This window comes from Sus scrofa, chromosome 14 (assembly GCF_054392235.1).
Source record: "Sus scrofa isolate SSC_HxYL_T2T_F1_AM1 chromosome 14, Sscrofa_HxYL_maternal_Yorkshire_Landrace_v2.0, whole genome shotgun sequence".
Classification (NCBI taxonomy): Eukaryota; Metazoa; Chordata; class Mammalia; order Artiodactyla; family Suidae; genus Sus; species Sus scrofa.
In genome coordinates, this window is record NC_139396.1 from 100,186,202 (window position 1) to 100,203,802 (window position 17,601).

Sequence of the window (17,601 nt, forward strand, 5' to 3'; positions counted from 1 at the left end):
TAGCCTGCATCTTCCTTTTTTTCGGCTATGCCTGTGGCACTTAGAAATTCTGGGGTCAGGGATCCAACCCAGGCCACTGCAATGACAATAGCAGGTCCTTAACGTGCTGTGCCAAAAGGGCACTCCTAGCCTTCATCTTCTTGAGTCAAAACTTTTATTGGAGTCAGCTATTTTTCTGTCCCTTCTCACCATTTTCTCTCCTCCAGAAATGAAGTTACCGAAGGCGAGTGAATACAGAATATTGTGTGGTTGGCAGTTTGTCCCCATTGGGTAGGCGAGGGTTGAGAGAGGACTTAAAAAACTGAGGTCCCTAGGGTGCAGGGTGACATGTTTTAGGCTGAGCCATATGAAAGTGCTGTTTTGTTTCGTAGTTCTACAGTGATCAAATACTATTGATGCTTATGGTACGACCTAATGTCTGAGGCTGCAAGGTGGCCACTAATTCTTGTTCTCAATTAGGAATCAGAAACCCCCAGGACATCTTGCTGTCATTGTAAGACATCTTGGTATGTGTGGAAGAAAGAGGGTTTGTAGGGTGAGAGGATCAAGCCTGTAGCCACGTCATGGGCCTGAATTTCTATCCAGCAGTTGAGAGTGGGATCCTTGAGTAGGAAGGCATCGTACATTGCAACCTGCTGGCCAACTCTGAGTCACCGGTTTCTCTAATGGGTTTTGAAATGAGTTGCCAGCCCTGCCTCCAGGGTGCTGTCCATAAAACTGAGTTTCAAAAACACAGTGCTTGTCCCAGTCAGAAGTTGGGGAATCAGATTTTGGTTCAGCCTCTTAATATTTGGGCATCACACGAGGTAAATAAGAATAATATTAATAAAATAAGAGCATGCCTAAAGGAACAGCTCTGCAAGCAGAGTGAGGCTGATTGCCAAAGGCTCCCTGGGAGATGGGGACCCGGGAACTCTGGCCACCCGTCGCTGCCCTGTTGCCTTCGACTCAGCTTTGTTCAGAGTGTGGAGGACAGTGTGTACACGGTGGTAATAGGATGGGATTGCGGTGAGGTGAAGTTTTCTTGTCCAACCCTATTTGTTCTAGCACCCTGCAGGTTGAATGCTGGTAAGTGCATCTGCCATGTCTTTTATGAGGTAATGTGCAAACAGGAGGAGGGGGATGTGGAGGTGTGGGGGGTGGAGAGCCAGAGGGGCAGCTCAGCGAGCAGCTGATTGCTGTGATTATATCAGCGAGCTCTGACGTTGGGGGTTTTTTGGGACATCTGAATCCGGCCAATTTCAGTCCAGTTTCCATTGTGCTGGGGATTAGTCCCCCTCATGCTAAACGTACCAGGAGAGGGGAGCTGTTGGCAGCGTCCCTGAAGCCCCCGAAACTGATTTGGTCAGGAAAACAGTCACAAATGTGGCCTTGGCGTGTGCGCAGGGCGGGCGTGTGTTTCAAGTTGCGGAAGCAATCATCGGATCAATGACACGGGGGTGGGAGCAGCTGGGGGATTTCCGTTGGCCACATTATTTCTGTTCCCTTTAATTTTTCCAGGTGTCCTACATAGGCCAGGACTGCAGAGAGATTCCAGAGCACCTCGGCAGGGACTATGGACACTTTGCAAAGAGGCTCGACCTGAGCTTTAACCTTCTGAGGTATGTAACCTTCACAAGACGCAGGCCAGGCCTGGGAGGCCCAGTCCACCCAGTAATGGCCTGCAGATCAAAGTCAAACGTCCCAGTGGCATCGCACTCCTAAGGCCTTGACGCTGCTGCACGTGAATCTCCGGCTCCCCTCTTGGTGCCCTTGAAGACGCATCAAGCATAAGCATTCTGTCTTACGTGTGTCCCTATGAGAGGGCCGTCGGTGTCCTCTTGTTCTTTTCTCACTGATGCCCTTGCGGACAAGTGGCAATACTTTTGGGGAAGGAGTGAGATAAAGCCAGCTGGTGTCTTGGGGGTGTTAGGAATGCTTTCCTGGGTAACCCCATCTCCCAGGTAGCATGCGTGCGTCTTCTCTCTCTCTTTTTTTTTTTCTTTGCCTTTTAATGAATTGGAACCTTAAATATTTGTGATGCTGATTTCTCCCAGATGGTATTTCAGAGTAATTGAAACACTGCTGCCATGGGGGTGGATGGGAGGGAAACTCAAACAACTGTTCCAGTCTTGGCAGAAGGTAAGGGTGCTGGTCTGTATTCTCCCAGTGGAGACAACGGTTATTTTCTTCCTAAAAGGTTTTGAATTGCAACGGGCTTGGGGGCCTGGCCGAGGGAAGGAGGAGGTGCCCGGAAAGCCCGTGTCAGTGGGATAAATGGACAGGGATCTGGGGGGTGGCTTGTCCTAACCGGTACCTCTACACAGAGCTTGGCCCTAAGTGTCCCTCTGAAAGCCGCCTGTCCTCTGAATGGAGCCATTGGTCTCGAGTGGAAGGAGAGATGAGGAGCTGGAATCCCACCCTAGGGCTCTGATGCTTTGCTTCTTCCATCTTGTGGAGTCTCCACTCTGAGTCGGGACCCTCTGGAATGAGGAGGATGGGACAAAACTCGGTGCTTGAAGGCACCAGAGGGTAGAGGGGACTGTGAGTTGAAGCTGAGCCGGCAGAGTTTCTTGGTGGTGCTCAGGCGCAAGGCCAGGCTAGGATGCATCGTCCCGACAGAAGGGGCCTCCAGGGGCTTGCGTGGGAAGAGTATGGGCAATGCACGCGTTCTCTTCCTGACTCCCAAGGGTTTGTATGCTTCTGGGGAGACGGGGAAACAGAAAAGTCACCAAGAAATGGAGTGATGAGAGGATGCCAAACAAACGCTGCCTCTAAAGAAATTAAGGGTGGTGTTGGGTCCTTATGCAAGGAGGGGACAGAATATACAGCCTCGATAGGACAGTGCCTGAGTCACGTGTGCTGCTCAAAGAGCTCCCCCGTGCAGACTCAGATAAAGTGTTTCTGTGGGCACGGAGAGGCATTCTTCCCATGTGACTGGCCTCTGGGGACCTGGGGCTTTGTGGCTCAGGCAGTGGCTGCTTTGCTGCCGGGAGCCCGGATGTGGTTTTGAGAAGGCTGGCCCTGTGAAGGGGTGTCAGCAGTCATAGGTCATGGGACTGGGCTTGTTGGGTCTGAGGAAACGGCCGTCTTTGTTGCTCTCTGGGTCCTGCCTCCCTTGGGCAGAAAAGGGGCTGGGATTCTAGGAGGCGTGTGGGTGTGGGATGACAGTTCAGTGGTGAGAAGGGGCTCTTGGCTCTTCTGAGGGGCTGGATCTATTGGGAAATGGCAGGTCTTGGAGCCCGGAAATTTTTGGTAAAGTGGAGATTCAGAGGAGGAGAAGTTAACATTTTTCTTTTTCTGTGTTAAGTTGGAGGAGTGACCGCTTCTGGCCAGGAAGGAACCTATTCTTAGCCATGTTGGGTCAGTGTGTGACCTGCATCCTGGGCTGGGGCAGGAGTGATCCGTGGAGCCACGAGTTCTGATGGGAGGGTTTATATTAGGACTTGGTTAAACTGGACAGAGTTCCAGACCAGAAGAGAGAAACACAGTGCTGGTTTGACATGGTTATGTTGGGACTGGCTTCTCTTAGATGGTCTTATTTACCTAACCCCGGGGGGCGAGGGGAGGTGGCACTATTTCTCTCTGGTGTCAGAGGAAGATGGAAGCTTACTCAGGCACTGGTCTCTGTCTTTGCCTTCAGGTGGAATAAAATTCAAAGATCATTTAGATCCTTAACTCATTTCTCTTAAAAAAAAAAAAAAAAAAAAAAGGGAGGTAAGAGAAGGAAAGAGACAGAAGATCATAAACTTGCCTTCCAAATGAAATGTGACAGATGACCTGAGCCCACCAGGCTGTGGGGATCATCAGATCTAAATGAAATACTGTGGATCTCCACCTAACCTTCAGTAGAAAGTTTCTTCCCAGCCCTTCCTCACTATTTTTATGGAATTTGGAGGAACCTACCTCCCTGCTCTGCTCTGGGATTTCCCATAGCTCCCTGTCCTAACTCTGTCTGTGCTCTGTCTGCTGTTCTCCCTCTGGGCACTGGGTCTGGCCCCACTCAGGGCGCTCCCTTCATGTCTCTGAAGCCCAGCACAACATGACTTTGTATTACAGACGTTGACTGCCAGTTCACAGTGTGCTGGGGGAGGAGGGTGTGATGACTGCATGCAGCAGCAGATGCTGGGATAGCATTGTTCCCAGAGAGCTTTTGGGTACTCCCTGGCCCTGGAGAATTTCTCCCTGGCTGTGCTTCTTATTAGGATCAGGCCCTACATGTGACCAGGTGCCCCTCTTTCCCAGCCTCTTTGTCTCCTTTCCATGTTACCTTCTTTCCAAAGCTGTCTCAGAAACAGAATTCTTCTCATTTTGTTGTATACAGAAAAATTACCCCCCACCTTTTTCTAAAACATCTCTATGGGCTTCCTTTTCATATCCCAAGAGTTTTATCAGGGTGTTGGCTTAATGGAGCCATACCCGATGATCGAAAGTGTGCCGGCCCCGTAAGTCATAAAATTGGTCTGTTTTTGCTTTAGACTACAATTTGCTTTTAGGCAAGGAATTCTTTTTCTTTCTTTCTTTCCTTTCTTTCCTTTCTTTCCTTTCTTTCCTTTCTTTCCTTTCTTTCCTTTCTTTCCTTTCTTTCCTTTCTTTCCTTTCTTTCCTTTCTTTCCTTTCTTTCCTTTCTTTCTGTCTTTTTAGAGCTGCACCCATGGCATATGGAGGTTCCTAGGCTAGGGGTCAAGTCGGAGCTGTAGCCACTGGCCTACGCCTCAGCAAAGCCAGATCTGAGCCGCTTCTGTGATCTATACCACAGCTCACGGCAACACTCAATCCTTATCCCACTGAGCAAGGCCAGGGACCAAACCTGCATCCTCATGGATGCTAGTCAGATCTGTTGCTGCTGAGCCACGAAGGAAACTCAAAGGAATTCTTTTGGTTCATTTTGAAACAGCTCATACGTGCACGTGGCACACTCTTGAGAAGGAACAAACATGCAGCCAGTGAAAAGAAAGTTGCCTTTACATGTCTGTCCTTTAGCCTCCCAGTTCTTGTCTGCACTGCTAACTATGGAAACTTGGGTTTTTTACATCCTCCCGAGAGATTCTGTGTCTACACTAACGTGAGAATTTCTCACATGGCCAGATTTGCATTACTTCTTGTCAAGGTGTCTGTTACAAGGTAGGCATCAGGCTTCAGTTAACCATTCAAAATAGGGCCCTCTTTCTTTATTACTGTAATATTAATTCATAGCCATTCACCATCCTGATTGTTCATTTCATTCATGAAAGTGATGTTTCTGCTGATTCTCTCTATGGCCATCTGTTCATGCTGGAGGGGAGGGTGGTGATGGATTTATAAACTCTGAACTTTTATTATTATTATTTTTTTTGCCATCACACCTCAGGGTCTTCTCTCCTGCCTTAACAATGGTGAATCTGACTCTGCCTCAGTTGAGTGGTCGAGTAGTAAACTGGTTACTTCTCTATGTGGAAGGTCATGGGAATTAAGGCTGTATGGCTTCTATGACTCTGTCCTGGGGAAAGATGAAAGCCCCTGAACCCAGTATGTTCCCTGGGTCAGGTTGGAAGTTGGAAAGGGAAGCATGACCAAAGGTCCAAATAAAATTTCTGGCTCCCTTAAACTTGCTCATTTCTTACTTCTCTCAGACTGTATCTCATTATTATTCCTGTTAGGATTGGATGGGAACCAGGTGAGCTACAGTGATGCTGCTCAGGAACCAGCTCCCCTGACACCTTTCCCAGGGGTAGGGTCTCACCATCCACCCTGTCATGGGCATAGAGGGTTTAGGGAGGTAATTCTGTAACAGCCAAGAAGAGTGAAGTGTTTTTTTTTTTTTTTTGTTTTTGTTTTTTTGGGCCGCTCCTGCAGCATATGGAGGTTCCCAGGCCAGGGGTCAAATCAGAGCTGTAGCCACCGGCCTACGCCAGAGCCACAGCAACGCGGGATCCAAGCCACATCTGCGACCTACACCACAGGTCACAGCAATGCTGGATCGTTAACCCACTGAGCAAGGCTAGGGATCGAACCCGAAACCTCATGGTTCCTAGTCGGATTAGTTAACCACTGAGCCACGATGGGAACTCCCAAGAAGAGTGAAGTTTTGCCCCTTGAACTTGGATGCATTAATGATCATGAGTCTGTTGTTGACATTGGCATGAAATTTTACTTTATATTTTTGAAGACAGTTTTGTAAATAATAAAAACAATGATTGATATAGAAATCTTGGAAAACACAGAAAGGTATGACAGAAACCCTCTTTGAAAGTTTTGATTGATGATCTTACCACCCAGAAATCACCACTGTTAACATTTTACTGTCTTCCAGTCATTTATAATGCTGAGTAGTTCTTAAATGATGCTATTGCTTACATGGTGTTGGAAGTATATTCTCATCTCAATAAATACTGCATTTGTTTTTCATGGGTTCTTATTTCTTACTGTTGGACATTTAGATTGTTTCCAGATTTTTACTGTTATAAATGTTTCTCATAAATAGCCTTGTAATACTCGTTGATGAATGTCTGTTTAGTTGTTTGGGACCAGTTCCTGGAGACAGAATTATCAGAGGGCCTTGATACAGATGTCAGATTGCCCTCAAGAGGTTATACCAATTTCTGCTACCAGAAATATTTGAATACCCATTGTTCCAAAAGTCTTCCTTGAACTTGGTTTTCATATTTTACTTTGCTGATGAATCTAGAGAATCCTATGCCTTAGCCAGTGCTGGCTCCTTGACCTGCTGAAGGCAAAGAGAGCTTGGTAATGAGTTGTTCCAGCTTTGCTTTGCCCTATCCCAATGAGGGAGAGAAGGCAGAGTTCTCTCGGGCGGCCTGGTCCTCTTCCCCAAGAGCCTTAGGTAGGTTGAGGGGGTTGCCTGCTGAGTGTGTGAGCACGGTGGGCAGAGAGTACCCAGCACACCAAGTGATAAAAATAGCTGTGTCAATCTGGCGGTGAAAGCAAGAGGGTTTAATTGATCTATGGCAACAGGAAGTTGACATCTTAAATTATTTTTTGTTGTATCTTAATTTAGCATCACTCTGACAAAGGAACTGTACGGGGGAATTCATGGGAAAATGTCTTCGGTGGGAGCGTCCTTGGCTTTATCCAGGATGGCAGTTATGGACTGGGGAGTTGGGGCAACTCCAGTAAAGAAATGGTGGCTCTGTCCTCTCCGCCAGACAGTGAGGTGGACATCTGGTATACCGTCAAATCATCCAGGATGGACATGACACTATGTCTATGTCTGTTATTAAACTGGGCCTTTTAGCTTGCTGCCCACTTGGGGAAATGGGCAGAGTGATTTAAAAAAAAAAAAAAAAGACTTTGGGTTCGATCACCCTGACTTGAAATCTTACACCTGTCACTCACCAGTTGTTTAAATGGCCTTGGGCTAATTGCAGAATGTTGAGTCTGTAACTGTGTAAAGTGCCTTACAAATTACCTGCCACATAATCATGATAGGTCGTAAGTAAGCATAGCCATGGTTGACCCTCCATGGTGGCCATGTCATTCTCTGGGAATCAGTGGGGTTCCCCACAAACATTAAGGATTTCCTCCTAGAGCACATAATATGTTGGTGCATCTTTCCACCATTTGGTATGACCAATGGGCAGAAACTTTGAGAGCCAGAACAAAATTTACCATTTTGTCTTTTGCTTGCTATAATCATCAGCCTTGGGTTCTGACCATAAATGACCAGAATCTCTTGCTGGTCGGACATAATTGTAAATGAGAAATTTGTGTTTAAAGATGTAGGGGTGTTGAATACAGCATAACCTAGCCTCTTCTAACTGGTCTAGATACCTTGTTTCTCTGTCACACATTCCATATGCTAAACCCACTCATCTCACATGCATTTTCATCCTTGCCAGCTAGGAGTTTCCTTTGTTCACATGACGGTAGGAGTGGGTAAGAGAAAATTGCTTTCCTAGATTCTTAGGAGAAAAGCTCACAGGGCATGTTCAGTTGGTACTGGGTCTTCATCAGAGCATTTCTTCGCAGTCAGGGGCCTTGTTCAAAACCCAAATGTAGGAGTTCCTGTTGTGGTACGGTGGTTAACAAATCTGACTAGGAACCATGAGGTTGTGGGTTTGATCCCTGGCCTTGCTCAGTGGGTTAAGGATCCGGCATTGCTGTGAGCTGTAGTGTAGGTTGCAGATGTGGCTCAGATCCCACGTTGCTGTGGGTGTGGTGTAGGCCGGCAGCTACAGCTCCGATTGGACCCATAGCCTGGGAACCTCCATGTGCCGCAGGTACGGCCCTAGAAAAGAGGGAGGGAAAAAAATGCAAATGTAGTGTTTTCAAAACTCAAATGTAGTCTTATTTGGGGAGCCTGATACTTGGGTGAAGGTGGCAACAGAGCTCCTGTTGAGACTTGAGAGATGATGATGGGAAAGCTAGGATTTAGAAGGATACACTGTTGATTTTGATAATAGTTGTGGGGTCTTGCTAAGTCCTGAGAGATTCAGGGAGGCAAGGGTCTGTGTTTGTTGGAACAAGTGTTCTCTCTCTAAGCCGGGCAATGCTATGAAAGGCAGCTTTTTTGCTTTAAGAATATCATTGGCCATTCAGTTGGCTACCAGCAGAACATAAAGTCAAAAGGTGAAGTGGAAAATGACCTGGCAGGTAATATTTAATGTCTCAGTAGTGAGACTTTGATTTCCTTGACACTTTGTGGAGTGACCTTTGTGACTACAGAACCACCAAGAACAGTTAGAAGGAAAACAGGAGGGAGGGAAGGAAGCAGGTATCAGGCTACCGTGAAGGAGATATACATGGTACTTTCTTCCTTCCCTCCCCTAAGAATGTCCTGACTTATGGGATTTCCACCCTTTGGCCAGAGAAAATGGGATATTGAGCCGCAGAGAGTAAGACTGAGCTGGGGAAGTGGTGGGCGATTGGAGAGAGTTGTCTGGGGCTTTCCTGGATTTCAGCTTTTTCCCAGCCAGCGATGCTCCCTGTGATCTTTAGAAAGTGCTTCTGGAGTTCCCCTCATGGCTCAGCAGAAACGAATCTGACTAGTATCCATGAGGATGCAGGTTCGATCCCTGGCCTCATTGAGTGGGTTAAGGATCTGGCACTGCTGTGAGCTGTGGTATAGGTTGCAGACGTGGCTCATATCTGGTGTCGCTGTGATTGTGGCATAAGCCAGCAACTACAGCTCCAATGCAACCCTTGGCCTGGGAATCTCCATATGCCGAGAGTGCAGCCCTAAAAAGACCAAAAAGAAAAAAAAATGCTTCTGTAAACATCATCTCCCTAGCTCCTACAGTGTTGTCTCTAGGATGAGAAATTCCTGGGCTTTTTCCGTCATGCCTTATATTTTTCCATTGCACTCATTTACTCCTTCAGAATCTTGGGTTTAATTTTCTTTTCCCTGCGAAGTTCTCTCCCTGAGCAGTTTACAACTTGGGCCTGACTGCTCCACCCATTCTATACCCCTGCTCTCTGCTCTCAAGTCACTAGGGTGTGTGTGGTGATGCTATGTCATCAGGTGGATGTTGGAAGCACAGGTGATTTGGAAGCGCAGTGGGAGAGGCAGGCAATCTTAACCCTTTCAGACTTTCTCTTGACTGGCCCCCCCATCTTCCCAACCATGAAGTTCCATCACAGTGATGGGAGTAGGGACCAGCCTAGCACTGAGTGGGTGAGGCCTGGGATGCTAAATGTCTTGGAGGGCATAGGACAAGTTTGCTTCCCCATGCCTGCCACACTCCCTTGAAGACCTGACTCTGTCGGAGAGCTCGTGGAATGGTTCTCTTGATGAGCTGGACAGTAAAGCAGGCTTGCAGAGAAGTATCCAGAGGTGACTCATTCGGTTCCGCAAAAGGAGCCTAGAGACAAGGGATCACACGAGTGACATGAATTATCGTGTTTATTTTCTGATGCATAACCGGTGCCGTGGAGCACTTGCTACCTGCCAAGGCTGGGCGGGACACCTACAAGTGTCAGTGCATTCAGTTCTCCCAAGAGCATTTTACAAATGAAGCCACTGAGGCCCAGATAGGGGAAGAACTCTCCCTGATAGCACACAGGGATTAAACAGCTGGCACTGGGGGCTTTGACTTCAGTTTTGCAATCCATCTAAACTGCTTCTCAATATGTTAATCATTGCTTTCTTTGTGGGAGAAGATGGGCGGCTATTTCTAAGCCTGTATTTCCTGGGCTGGGGGGGGGGTTGGGGGGACGACAGGAGGAGTAGTTTCTTTTTTAAAATGGTGCACAGCCTGTAGGAGTCACAGTAACAGGGTCGGTGGGTCCTGCAGCTCCAGGTGGGAGACCCTGGTAGCGTCAGAGTTCTATCTTGCATTTCCTTCTCGCTCCAGTTTCTCCAAAACCTTCCTGATGGACAAAGTGTGGTGATGCAGGACCTTGTAAGGCCTGGGCCACTTGGGAGCTGGGGATTCCCAGAGAACTCATCCTCTTTTTACCTCCCTTTGGGCACTGAGGCTTGGTTCAGACGGTCACTGTTGTGGGAAGTAATGGCTCAGCATTTGCCATGACTCTCTGGTCCCAGCCTTGGGATGGGGAACCTCGAGATGGATGACTGCATGCATGACTTTTGATTTTGAAGGAAGAAGCTGAGTGTGTGTATGTGTGTGTGTGTGTTTCCAAACTTGCACATGGACTCACGTGCATGCACATACCTATGATCTGAATAGCCTCTTTGCCCTTGTCTCCTAAGGGACTGCAGTGTTGGTGATTTCAGTTGTTCCCTGCTTCATGATGATGAAAGGGGAGTGATGATGCTTTTTGCTGGGTGTCTGTGTTTAATTGCAGGGATGTAATAACGACAAATTCTCCCTGGCCGGGACCTTGCTACTAAAGCGCTCCTCTGGCCCAGCTGCTTTCTTTTCCCCTTTGCCCTCACACCCTCCTCACTGCCACAGCACAAAGTCACTTAGGATTTTAACCGGGAGAGAGCTGTACATGCACATGCTCAGGTTTCCTTTAGAGTTTAAAGGAAAAATGCCACCTCCTCCTCCTCCAGACCCATCACAGTGGAGACCCTCCTCCTCTGTGCCCCCCACCTTTGCACCGCCTCCCCTAAGCTCCTCTCTGAGTTTATACAGAACCCAATTTTTCAGTCTCTTGGGTGTCTGCTTTTTCTCTGGTTCTGAAGAAATAAGAGCAGGGTAGAGCAGGGAAGACCAACAAAAGAGGGTTTTTTCTTTTTTTCTTTTTTAAATTCCCAAACCATTTTTGAGATAAAGCAAGACTACTAAAAACAATTGGAGAGGAGGCTGGGAAGAGGGGGTGTTAACCCCCACAGGGCCCGGTTTCTACAGCTGGAGAAGTGTTTTAAGAAAATGCACCATTGTTAAAACTTTTTTTTTCCCCCTTGATGGATTTATTTATAAGGTAGAGAAATATTTTCCCCATAATTGGGTAACTCTTAATAGTAGCAATTGCATATTTATCAGTGTGAGGGGCTGTTATTAATGTAACTGTCAGGCCCAAACACATTTCTGCATTAAATCCATTTAGTATGTGCATTATTCGGGCTCGAATGTCACCGGGACATCAAAGCCCTGTAGGCATGGAGAGCTCAGTGCCCTGCTGTGGCTGCCGAACAGGCCCTTGATCAATAAATGTAACATGTTAATGCAGAGCAAATAGAATAAAAGATTTCTTTGACAAGACATGAAAAATCACCTTGTGGCAGCTGGCATGTGATGCCGTTTCTGGGGAGACACTAGCAAAGTTGATCTGACAAGTAAAGAGGAGAGATGATGGTTGTAAGGTGCTTTTGTTTCAAACTTCTTTCTTGACCTGTCAGGTTTTGAAGGCGCCTCAATGGCTCTTTTTTGTCATGTGAAAATTGTAGTCTTAGGTAGTTATGAAGCAGTTATCTCTTCTCAAATTGTGAATGCTGCTGTTTAATTGATTCACTTAGCATTTGAAACTGTCACGCATTAATAATTGCGAAATCCTGTAGATACTGCGCGAGTGTGTCATGCTTAAATGTGTAGTTATCAGAAAATTAATATCCTTAATGAACCGGTGCTTTCAAACTAACATTGCATGAAATCTCTTTTGCCCTTTCATTTGCCGAAGCCATATCCGCCAGTTTGCGGAGAATCACCTCTCGACAGTTTGCTTTCTTGATGCCCGACAAATGCCAGCTTTGCTGTGGGTACATCGCGTGCTCAATGACAATAAATATAGTAATTATACTGGAGTTAGTAATTAACATAATTGTAGTCAATTACGACAAATACAGTGCAGAGCTAAATAAATGAGAGGGGAGAAATTAGCCAGCTAATTGATTTATCTTTCCTTGGCTTTCTATTACAACTGGCAGGGCTGTTTTTCTTGGGGTGGGGGGAGAGGAGGGGAGAAAAATCCCCACAAGGATTGTTTACAAATAACTGATTTTGTTTTGAAGTTGCTTTGTCTTTTGACGTAGTGCACATCACCCCCCACCCCCAACCACCTCCGCACGGCTTACAAGGAGAAAAAAGGAAAGGAAAAGAGAATCTAAGTGCCCAGGGAACATTCTGTTAATTTAGCAACATACATCAAGCCGAATGCTGCAGCTAAGGGGAGATAGGATTTAGCCTTTGAGGAGTTAGAATGTTTTCTTCTCAGCTATTGTCCTGGTAAAAGAAAGTTTGTGTGTGTGTGCGCACGCGCACGCACTTGGGTGTGTTGGAAGTCTGATCTCCATCAGCCAGGTGGTGCTTAGTTGGAGGGTACATTATGTGGGGGAGCTAATGGGCTCAGTTTTGTGGGGTAAGGAGTGGGCACCTTTAACTTGGTTCAGCCCCACTCAGTCTTGTGATGCCTCCTTCCCCTACACAGAGCAGAGGAGCTGCAGATGTTGCTGGAGGGGGCGGGGCGGCACGGAGGACCCACCCCTCTGTGCCACACCTCAGGGCTACCTGAGGTCCTGAGCTGTAGCACTCTGGATCGCTTCCTGGAAAGTTTTTGTGGGGTCTCAGTGCCCAAGTGTTTTGAGCTGGTTGATTCTGTGTTGCCTGGAGTCCTGGCTGATGGTGTCCATCATGCCTCTCTGTTCTTTGTTCACCTCTCTTAACGTGACGGCTGTTCATGCTACTCAGGGGAAACCTGTGCATGTGTTAAGGTTTGGGGTCACTTCTCAGCCCTGTTTGTTTTTCTCACCACTTTCAGAAAGATGATCCCCCCCACCCGCCCCAGCCCTGGTCTTGGGATGAGGGGTAGTGGTCAGAGATTTTCTTAAAGTTTGGAGTGCTTAAAATCTTAGCCTGGTTTTAGCCAGGGGTAACATCCAGTGTTTCCAGGACGTGGCAGTTAAAGTCTTCAGCATCACTTCTAACTATCTCGAAGCCCCAGTTGATCCCCTGAAAACGAAGCAGTTGAACACATTAAAAATCTCTTTCAAAGGTTTGTATTTAGCTCTTCTTGAAGATTCCACTAGATGCATTTCTAGTCCGATGGGAAAGGGAGTCAGAGGCGCGGCTCTGTTTGTATGTAGATGGTCCATTTCATTGTGTGTGACCTTGTGTGGAATTCAGTCTTTCTGCTGCCCTGAGATACTGCCTGTGCTCTGGAACACCAGGATGTACTCGGACGCTGATCAATGTGGTCATTCTTCATGTGTGCTTCGCTTGGAGATCAATTTCGAAGATGAAATATTTATATACAAGGAATCATTTAAATTATTTAAAGTTTGCAGGCATAATGGCCTTTCTGATGAAGTCTCAAATTATTTTAGTATGTGTATAGATCGTCTTAGCGGAAGACTTTGAGGGTTGGAGGGGGGAAAATGATAATTGGAACTTGAGCCTGACTTAGTTTGATAAGAGTCAAAGAGAAAGCACTGATTCCTATGTGTAGCTCTCTTTACCAAAAATAAATTCCAGATATTATCTACAGGCGGAGAGAGCTGTGAGCAAGGGCGAGAGGCAGTTGGGGAGAGAGAAAATGTGTGAAGAAAAACCCTTTTGCTGTTGACCACTGTCAAAATGTGGTCTGTGTAGTACTGCTGCTGTCTGTAGTCTCGACTTAGCTGCTGGTTTTTAAACGCTGTCTTTTTCTCCTGGATGGTGCTCAGATGTAGAGCAGATGTGAGTGGGGGAGAACACAGGATGATGGCAAAGGAAGCCTCTTTGCATTTTTATTATTTTACAATTAAAGTTAACCTCACTGGGGCTAGCTTTGTTTGGTCCCCGTACTATTAAAGAAGTAAAAGCACGGGGCATAACTCAGATGAATTCTTTTCAAATAGAGCTGTTGGCAAAGGCTTCCATTTTTCTAAGACTTTCTTCTGTTTCACTGAAACAGACACCCATCTAGATGTTTAAATCTGTGAGTTTCGAGGTGCTTCGTTCCTCAGAAATTGTAATTTTTCTTTGTGTACTGGTTCAGCAGCAGCTCTGATGATTGCATCTACTAAAATGCATTTTTTTGTGGTTGGTAGAGTAGGAAGTAAGTGGGGATTAAGTTAGTTCAGAGCTGTTGCTGTCTGTCCACCTTCTGAGAAGCTGGATGAATGGGTACTTCCTGCTTGCTCATCAGTCTTGGAGCTACATTGGAGGTGCCTGGTGGAGTGTTAATTTTATTTCAGGAACTTACTTTTCAAAAGGAGTTTACTGTCCTTTCTAAGCGCATCCCTGTGGTTGCTCAGCTCCTCAGGATTTGAAACCTCCCGAGAACAGTGGATGAGGAGGGCCCCGAGGGTGAGCCTGGCTAGGGAGGCTGTCTGTGCTGACAGTTGAGTCACGGTTCTGTGCTGCTTGGTTCTTGTGAATTCTTCCCAGATAGCTGAGCTGGCCTGACATCACAGAGAGATACCCATCCTTCCAGTTGGCATTGGATGGAGCAAACCAGTACCCTCAATTCTCTTCTTAGAGGCTATGCTGAGTTTAGGGAAGATCAGCCTGACCTGGGGTATAGCAAATGCCCCGAAGGTCGTTCTGTCCAGTGGCCTGCCTCTAAGAAGTACTACATTTGTTCTAGTCCATGATGAGACAGCTCAGAAGGGTGACTGTGGGGATTACATTTAACCATAGTTGAAGGATTTTCTTCTCTTCTTCCTCTTTAGCTTGAGAATGGAGGTCAGGGTAACAGTGACATATTTTGGAGAATGCCAGCAGGGTAACAGTGGGTTTTCTAGCTGTCATGTACAACTGGGCCCCACTCCCTGGATGTACCTCGGGGCCAGGAAGATGCCAAGGTCTTGGAATGGATTGGGGAGCCTTGACCTTGATAATCCTCCAGCTGAGTGGAAGTGGTGGCTGCTTGGGATAGCAGGGTTCCCCAGGACTGCCTGGAGTGTCCATGAGTGCTGAGGACTTGGGTCATTGCTCTTGGCATGTCCTTTCTTCCTTACTGCAAATGTGTGAATATTCAGTGCATATTGGGTTCCCTAGTGCCTGGAAATTCTAGATGGTGATACTTGGCAGAAGCTTACACACTCAACGTGGAGATAAGTCTAGTTCAGGCGAAATTAGTGGAACAACACGGAGCCACAGTCACACCTACCAGCAACTTTTAGAATGTCGTGGTTCTTTTTTATAAGGGAATAGTTACTCTAACCGCTGCTGGGATGCTTGTTCTCTTTGAGTTAATGAGCAACTTTGGGGAGCTGCACAGAGCAAGGAAGGGTCCCAGCCAGGCCGGTTGAGCAGTTCACTTGTCCCAGTAGAGCCCTGGGGTTGCTCCCAGGATATATGTAGGAAACACAGTTCATTTAAGTGTTGGGATCGTGCTCTCAGATCTCAGGCCCCAGAAATTCTCAGCAGCGAGGATTTCTTCAAAGGACACTTCATGAGAAGATGGGCTTGGGCCACACCCTGACAAGGGAGTGGAGTTAATCATGCTGGGTCAGGATTTCTGGGCAGGGTAAAGAACTTGCTTGGGGACCAGGCTTGTCCTGAGCAGATATGGGAAGAGCCTGATCTGCGTGCCCTCAGGAGTCAGTTGGAGTCTAAGAGGAGAGAAATTGGAGAGGAAGGTAAATGTCTCCCTACACATGGAGACAAACACCTGTGCTGTGCAGAATGGAGGCAGTTCTGGGATGGAGAAGCTGACTGGGGAGGGAGGCTGGCCATGCGAGTCTTGTGGGGGAAGCCCGGCTTCTCCCGGTCCAAGCTTGGCCCTGCAGTGATAGGCATGTGGGGGAGACAAGCCACCTCCTGCTGGTGGAGGGCAGCCCGTTCCCAGGCTGAGCAGGCGGGAGCATCGGCCCTGACACACATACGTGGCAATTACCCTGTTAGAAGGGTCACGGTTAATGTAGTTCTTATAGACTGCGGCTGCGAGTGCTGGGCCACTCAGCCCCCAGCAAGGCTGTGCAGCTCATTCAGAAGGGGAGGAGGCAAAGCTGGACATTTCAGAAATGACACATACTGCTGTTGGTCCATGTCCCAGTGTTGGTGCAGGGCTCACACTTGGGGTGCGTTCTCCCCTGGGAGAACTTTCACATTATGGGTTCTGTGAATGCTTAGGGTCTTTTGCAGTAACTCTGCCTTTCAGCAGAATGGAAGCTTTGTTAGGGGGGGTTCACAACCACTCATTCAGGAGTGCCCAAGGGCAGGGTTTTGTACACAGTAGGTGTCCCTCAAATGGAAGAGGCTCTCTAATCTGGGAATCCTTGTTACAATGGATGTTTAAAAATGTGATCATAGGAGCTCTGAGCTGGCTCTGCAGGTTAAGAATCCGACTAGTGTCCATGAGGACACGGGTTTGATTCCTGGCCTGCCTCAGTGGGTTGAGGATCTGGCGTTGCTGTGAGCCGTGGTGTTGGTCACAGATGTGACTCAGATCCCACGAGGCTGTGGCTGTGGTGTAGGCTGATTTGACCCCTAGCCTGGGAACCTCCATAGGCTGCAGGTGTGGCCCTAAAAAACACAAAAATGATAATAAGTAGCAGTGTTGGTAACTACCATTCACCCCCCAGCTTCTCCTGATTACCTTAAGTCCTTAGGTCCTCATGGCAAGGTAGGTGGTATTCTTCATTTTAAAGCCAGGAAATGAGAGTGTGCTGAGTTGAAGGGACTTTGCCCGGGGCACACGGCTGGTCAATGAGGAGCCAAGCTCTTATACACAGTTTTGCACAACTGCAATGCCTACCTACCTCCTTGGCTCCCACACAGTATTGTATTCCATTATGTTTCCTGCAATTCTAATCATTATCCTGGAGATCTTTATCTGGTGAACTAGTGTAGGTTGGTAACTAAATGGTAGGGAAGAGGAAAATTGTTTTGCAGCCCAATGAAAAGTTTATAAAGATCAAACTTTCCCAGCTGCCACTTCAAGGATGTTGCTGGTTTGTTTGTTTTTATCCCTTCCCATACTTAGTTTCGACCTTAGCATTTTTCAGGGAAGATAAACACTGTAGGCAGTGAGTCTTTACATCAAACATTGGTATTTTCGAAGTCTGTTGAAAGTTAGGTTGGGTTAACTCATCCTGTTGGTTTAGGAAGATGAACAACTCTTTCATGCCCTAAAACGGGGTCTCTGGAGGTCGAGGCTCCACTATAGTTTTTCCATCTGTCTTGGGTTTGTTGAGCCCCACCGCTGTTGCTCTTCATCTGGACAACCCTGCAGGTGGCAGGAGTCTCTATTTTCCTATCAGTTACAGACAAAGAATATTGTCCCTTTTTCTCCTTAGGATGTATCTGGGTTGCACAATAGATAGGTTGTTTGAATGCAAATGCTTTGTTATTT

General features: G+C 47.1%; 1 long non-coding RNA gene across 1 annotated transcript in view; it reads left to right on the plus strand.

Annotated features, from left to right (window-relative positions):
- LRMDA (leucine rich melanocyte differentiation associated) overlaps nucleotides 1–17,601 on the plus strand; it is a 1,116,486-nt gene that overhangs the window by 22,603 nt on the left and 1,076,282 nt on the right. The window contains exon 6 of the long non-coding RNA XR_014828236.1: nucleotides 1,501–1,601. This is a non-coding gene — a long non-coding RNA (leucine rich melanocyte differentiation associated). The remainder of the gene's footprint in view (nucleotides 1–1,500; nucleotides 1,602–17,601) is intronic.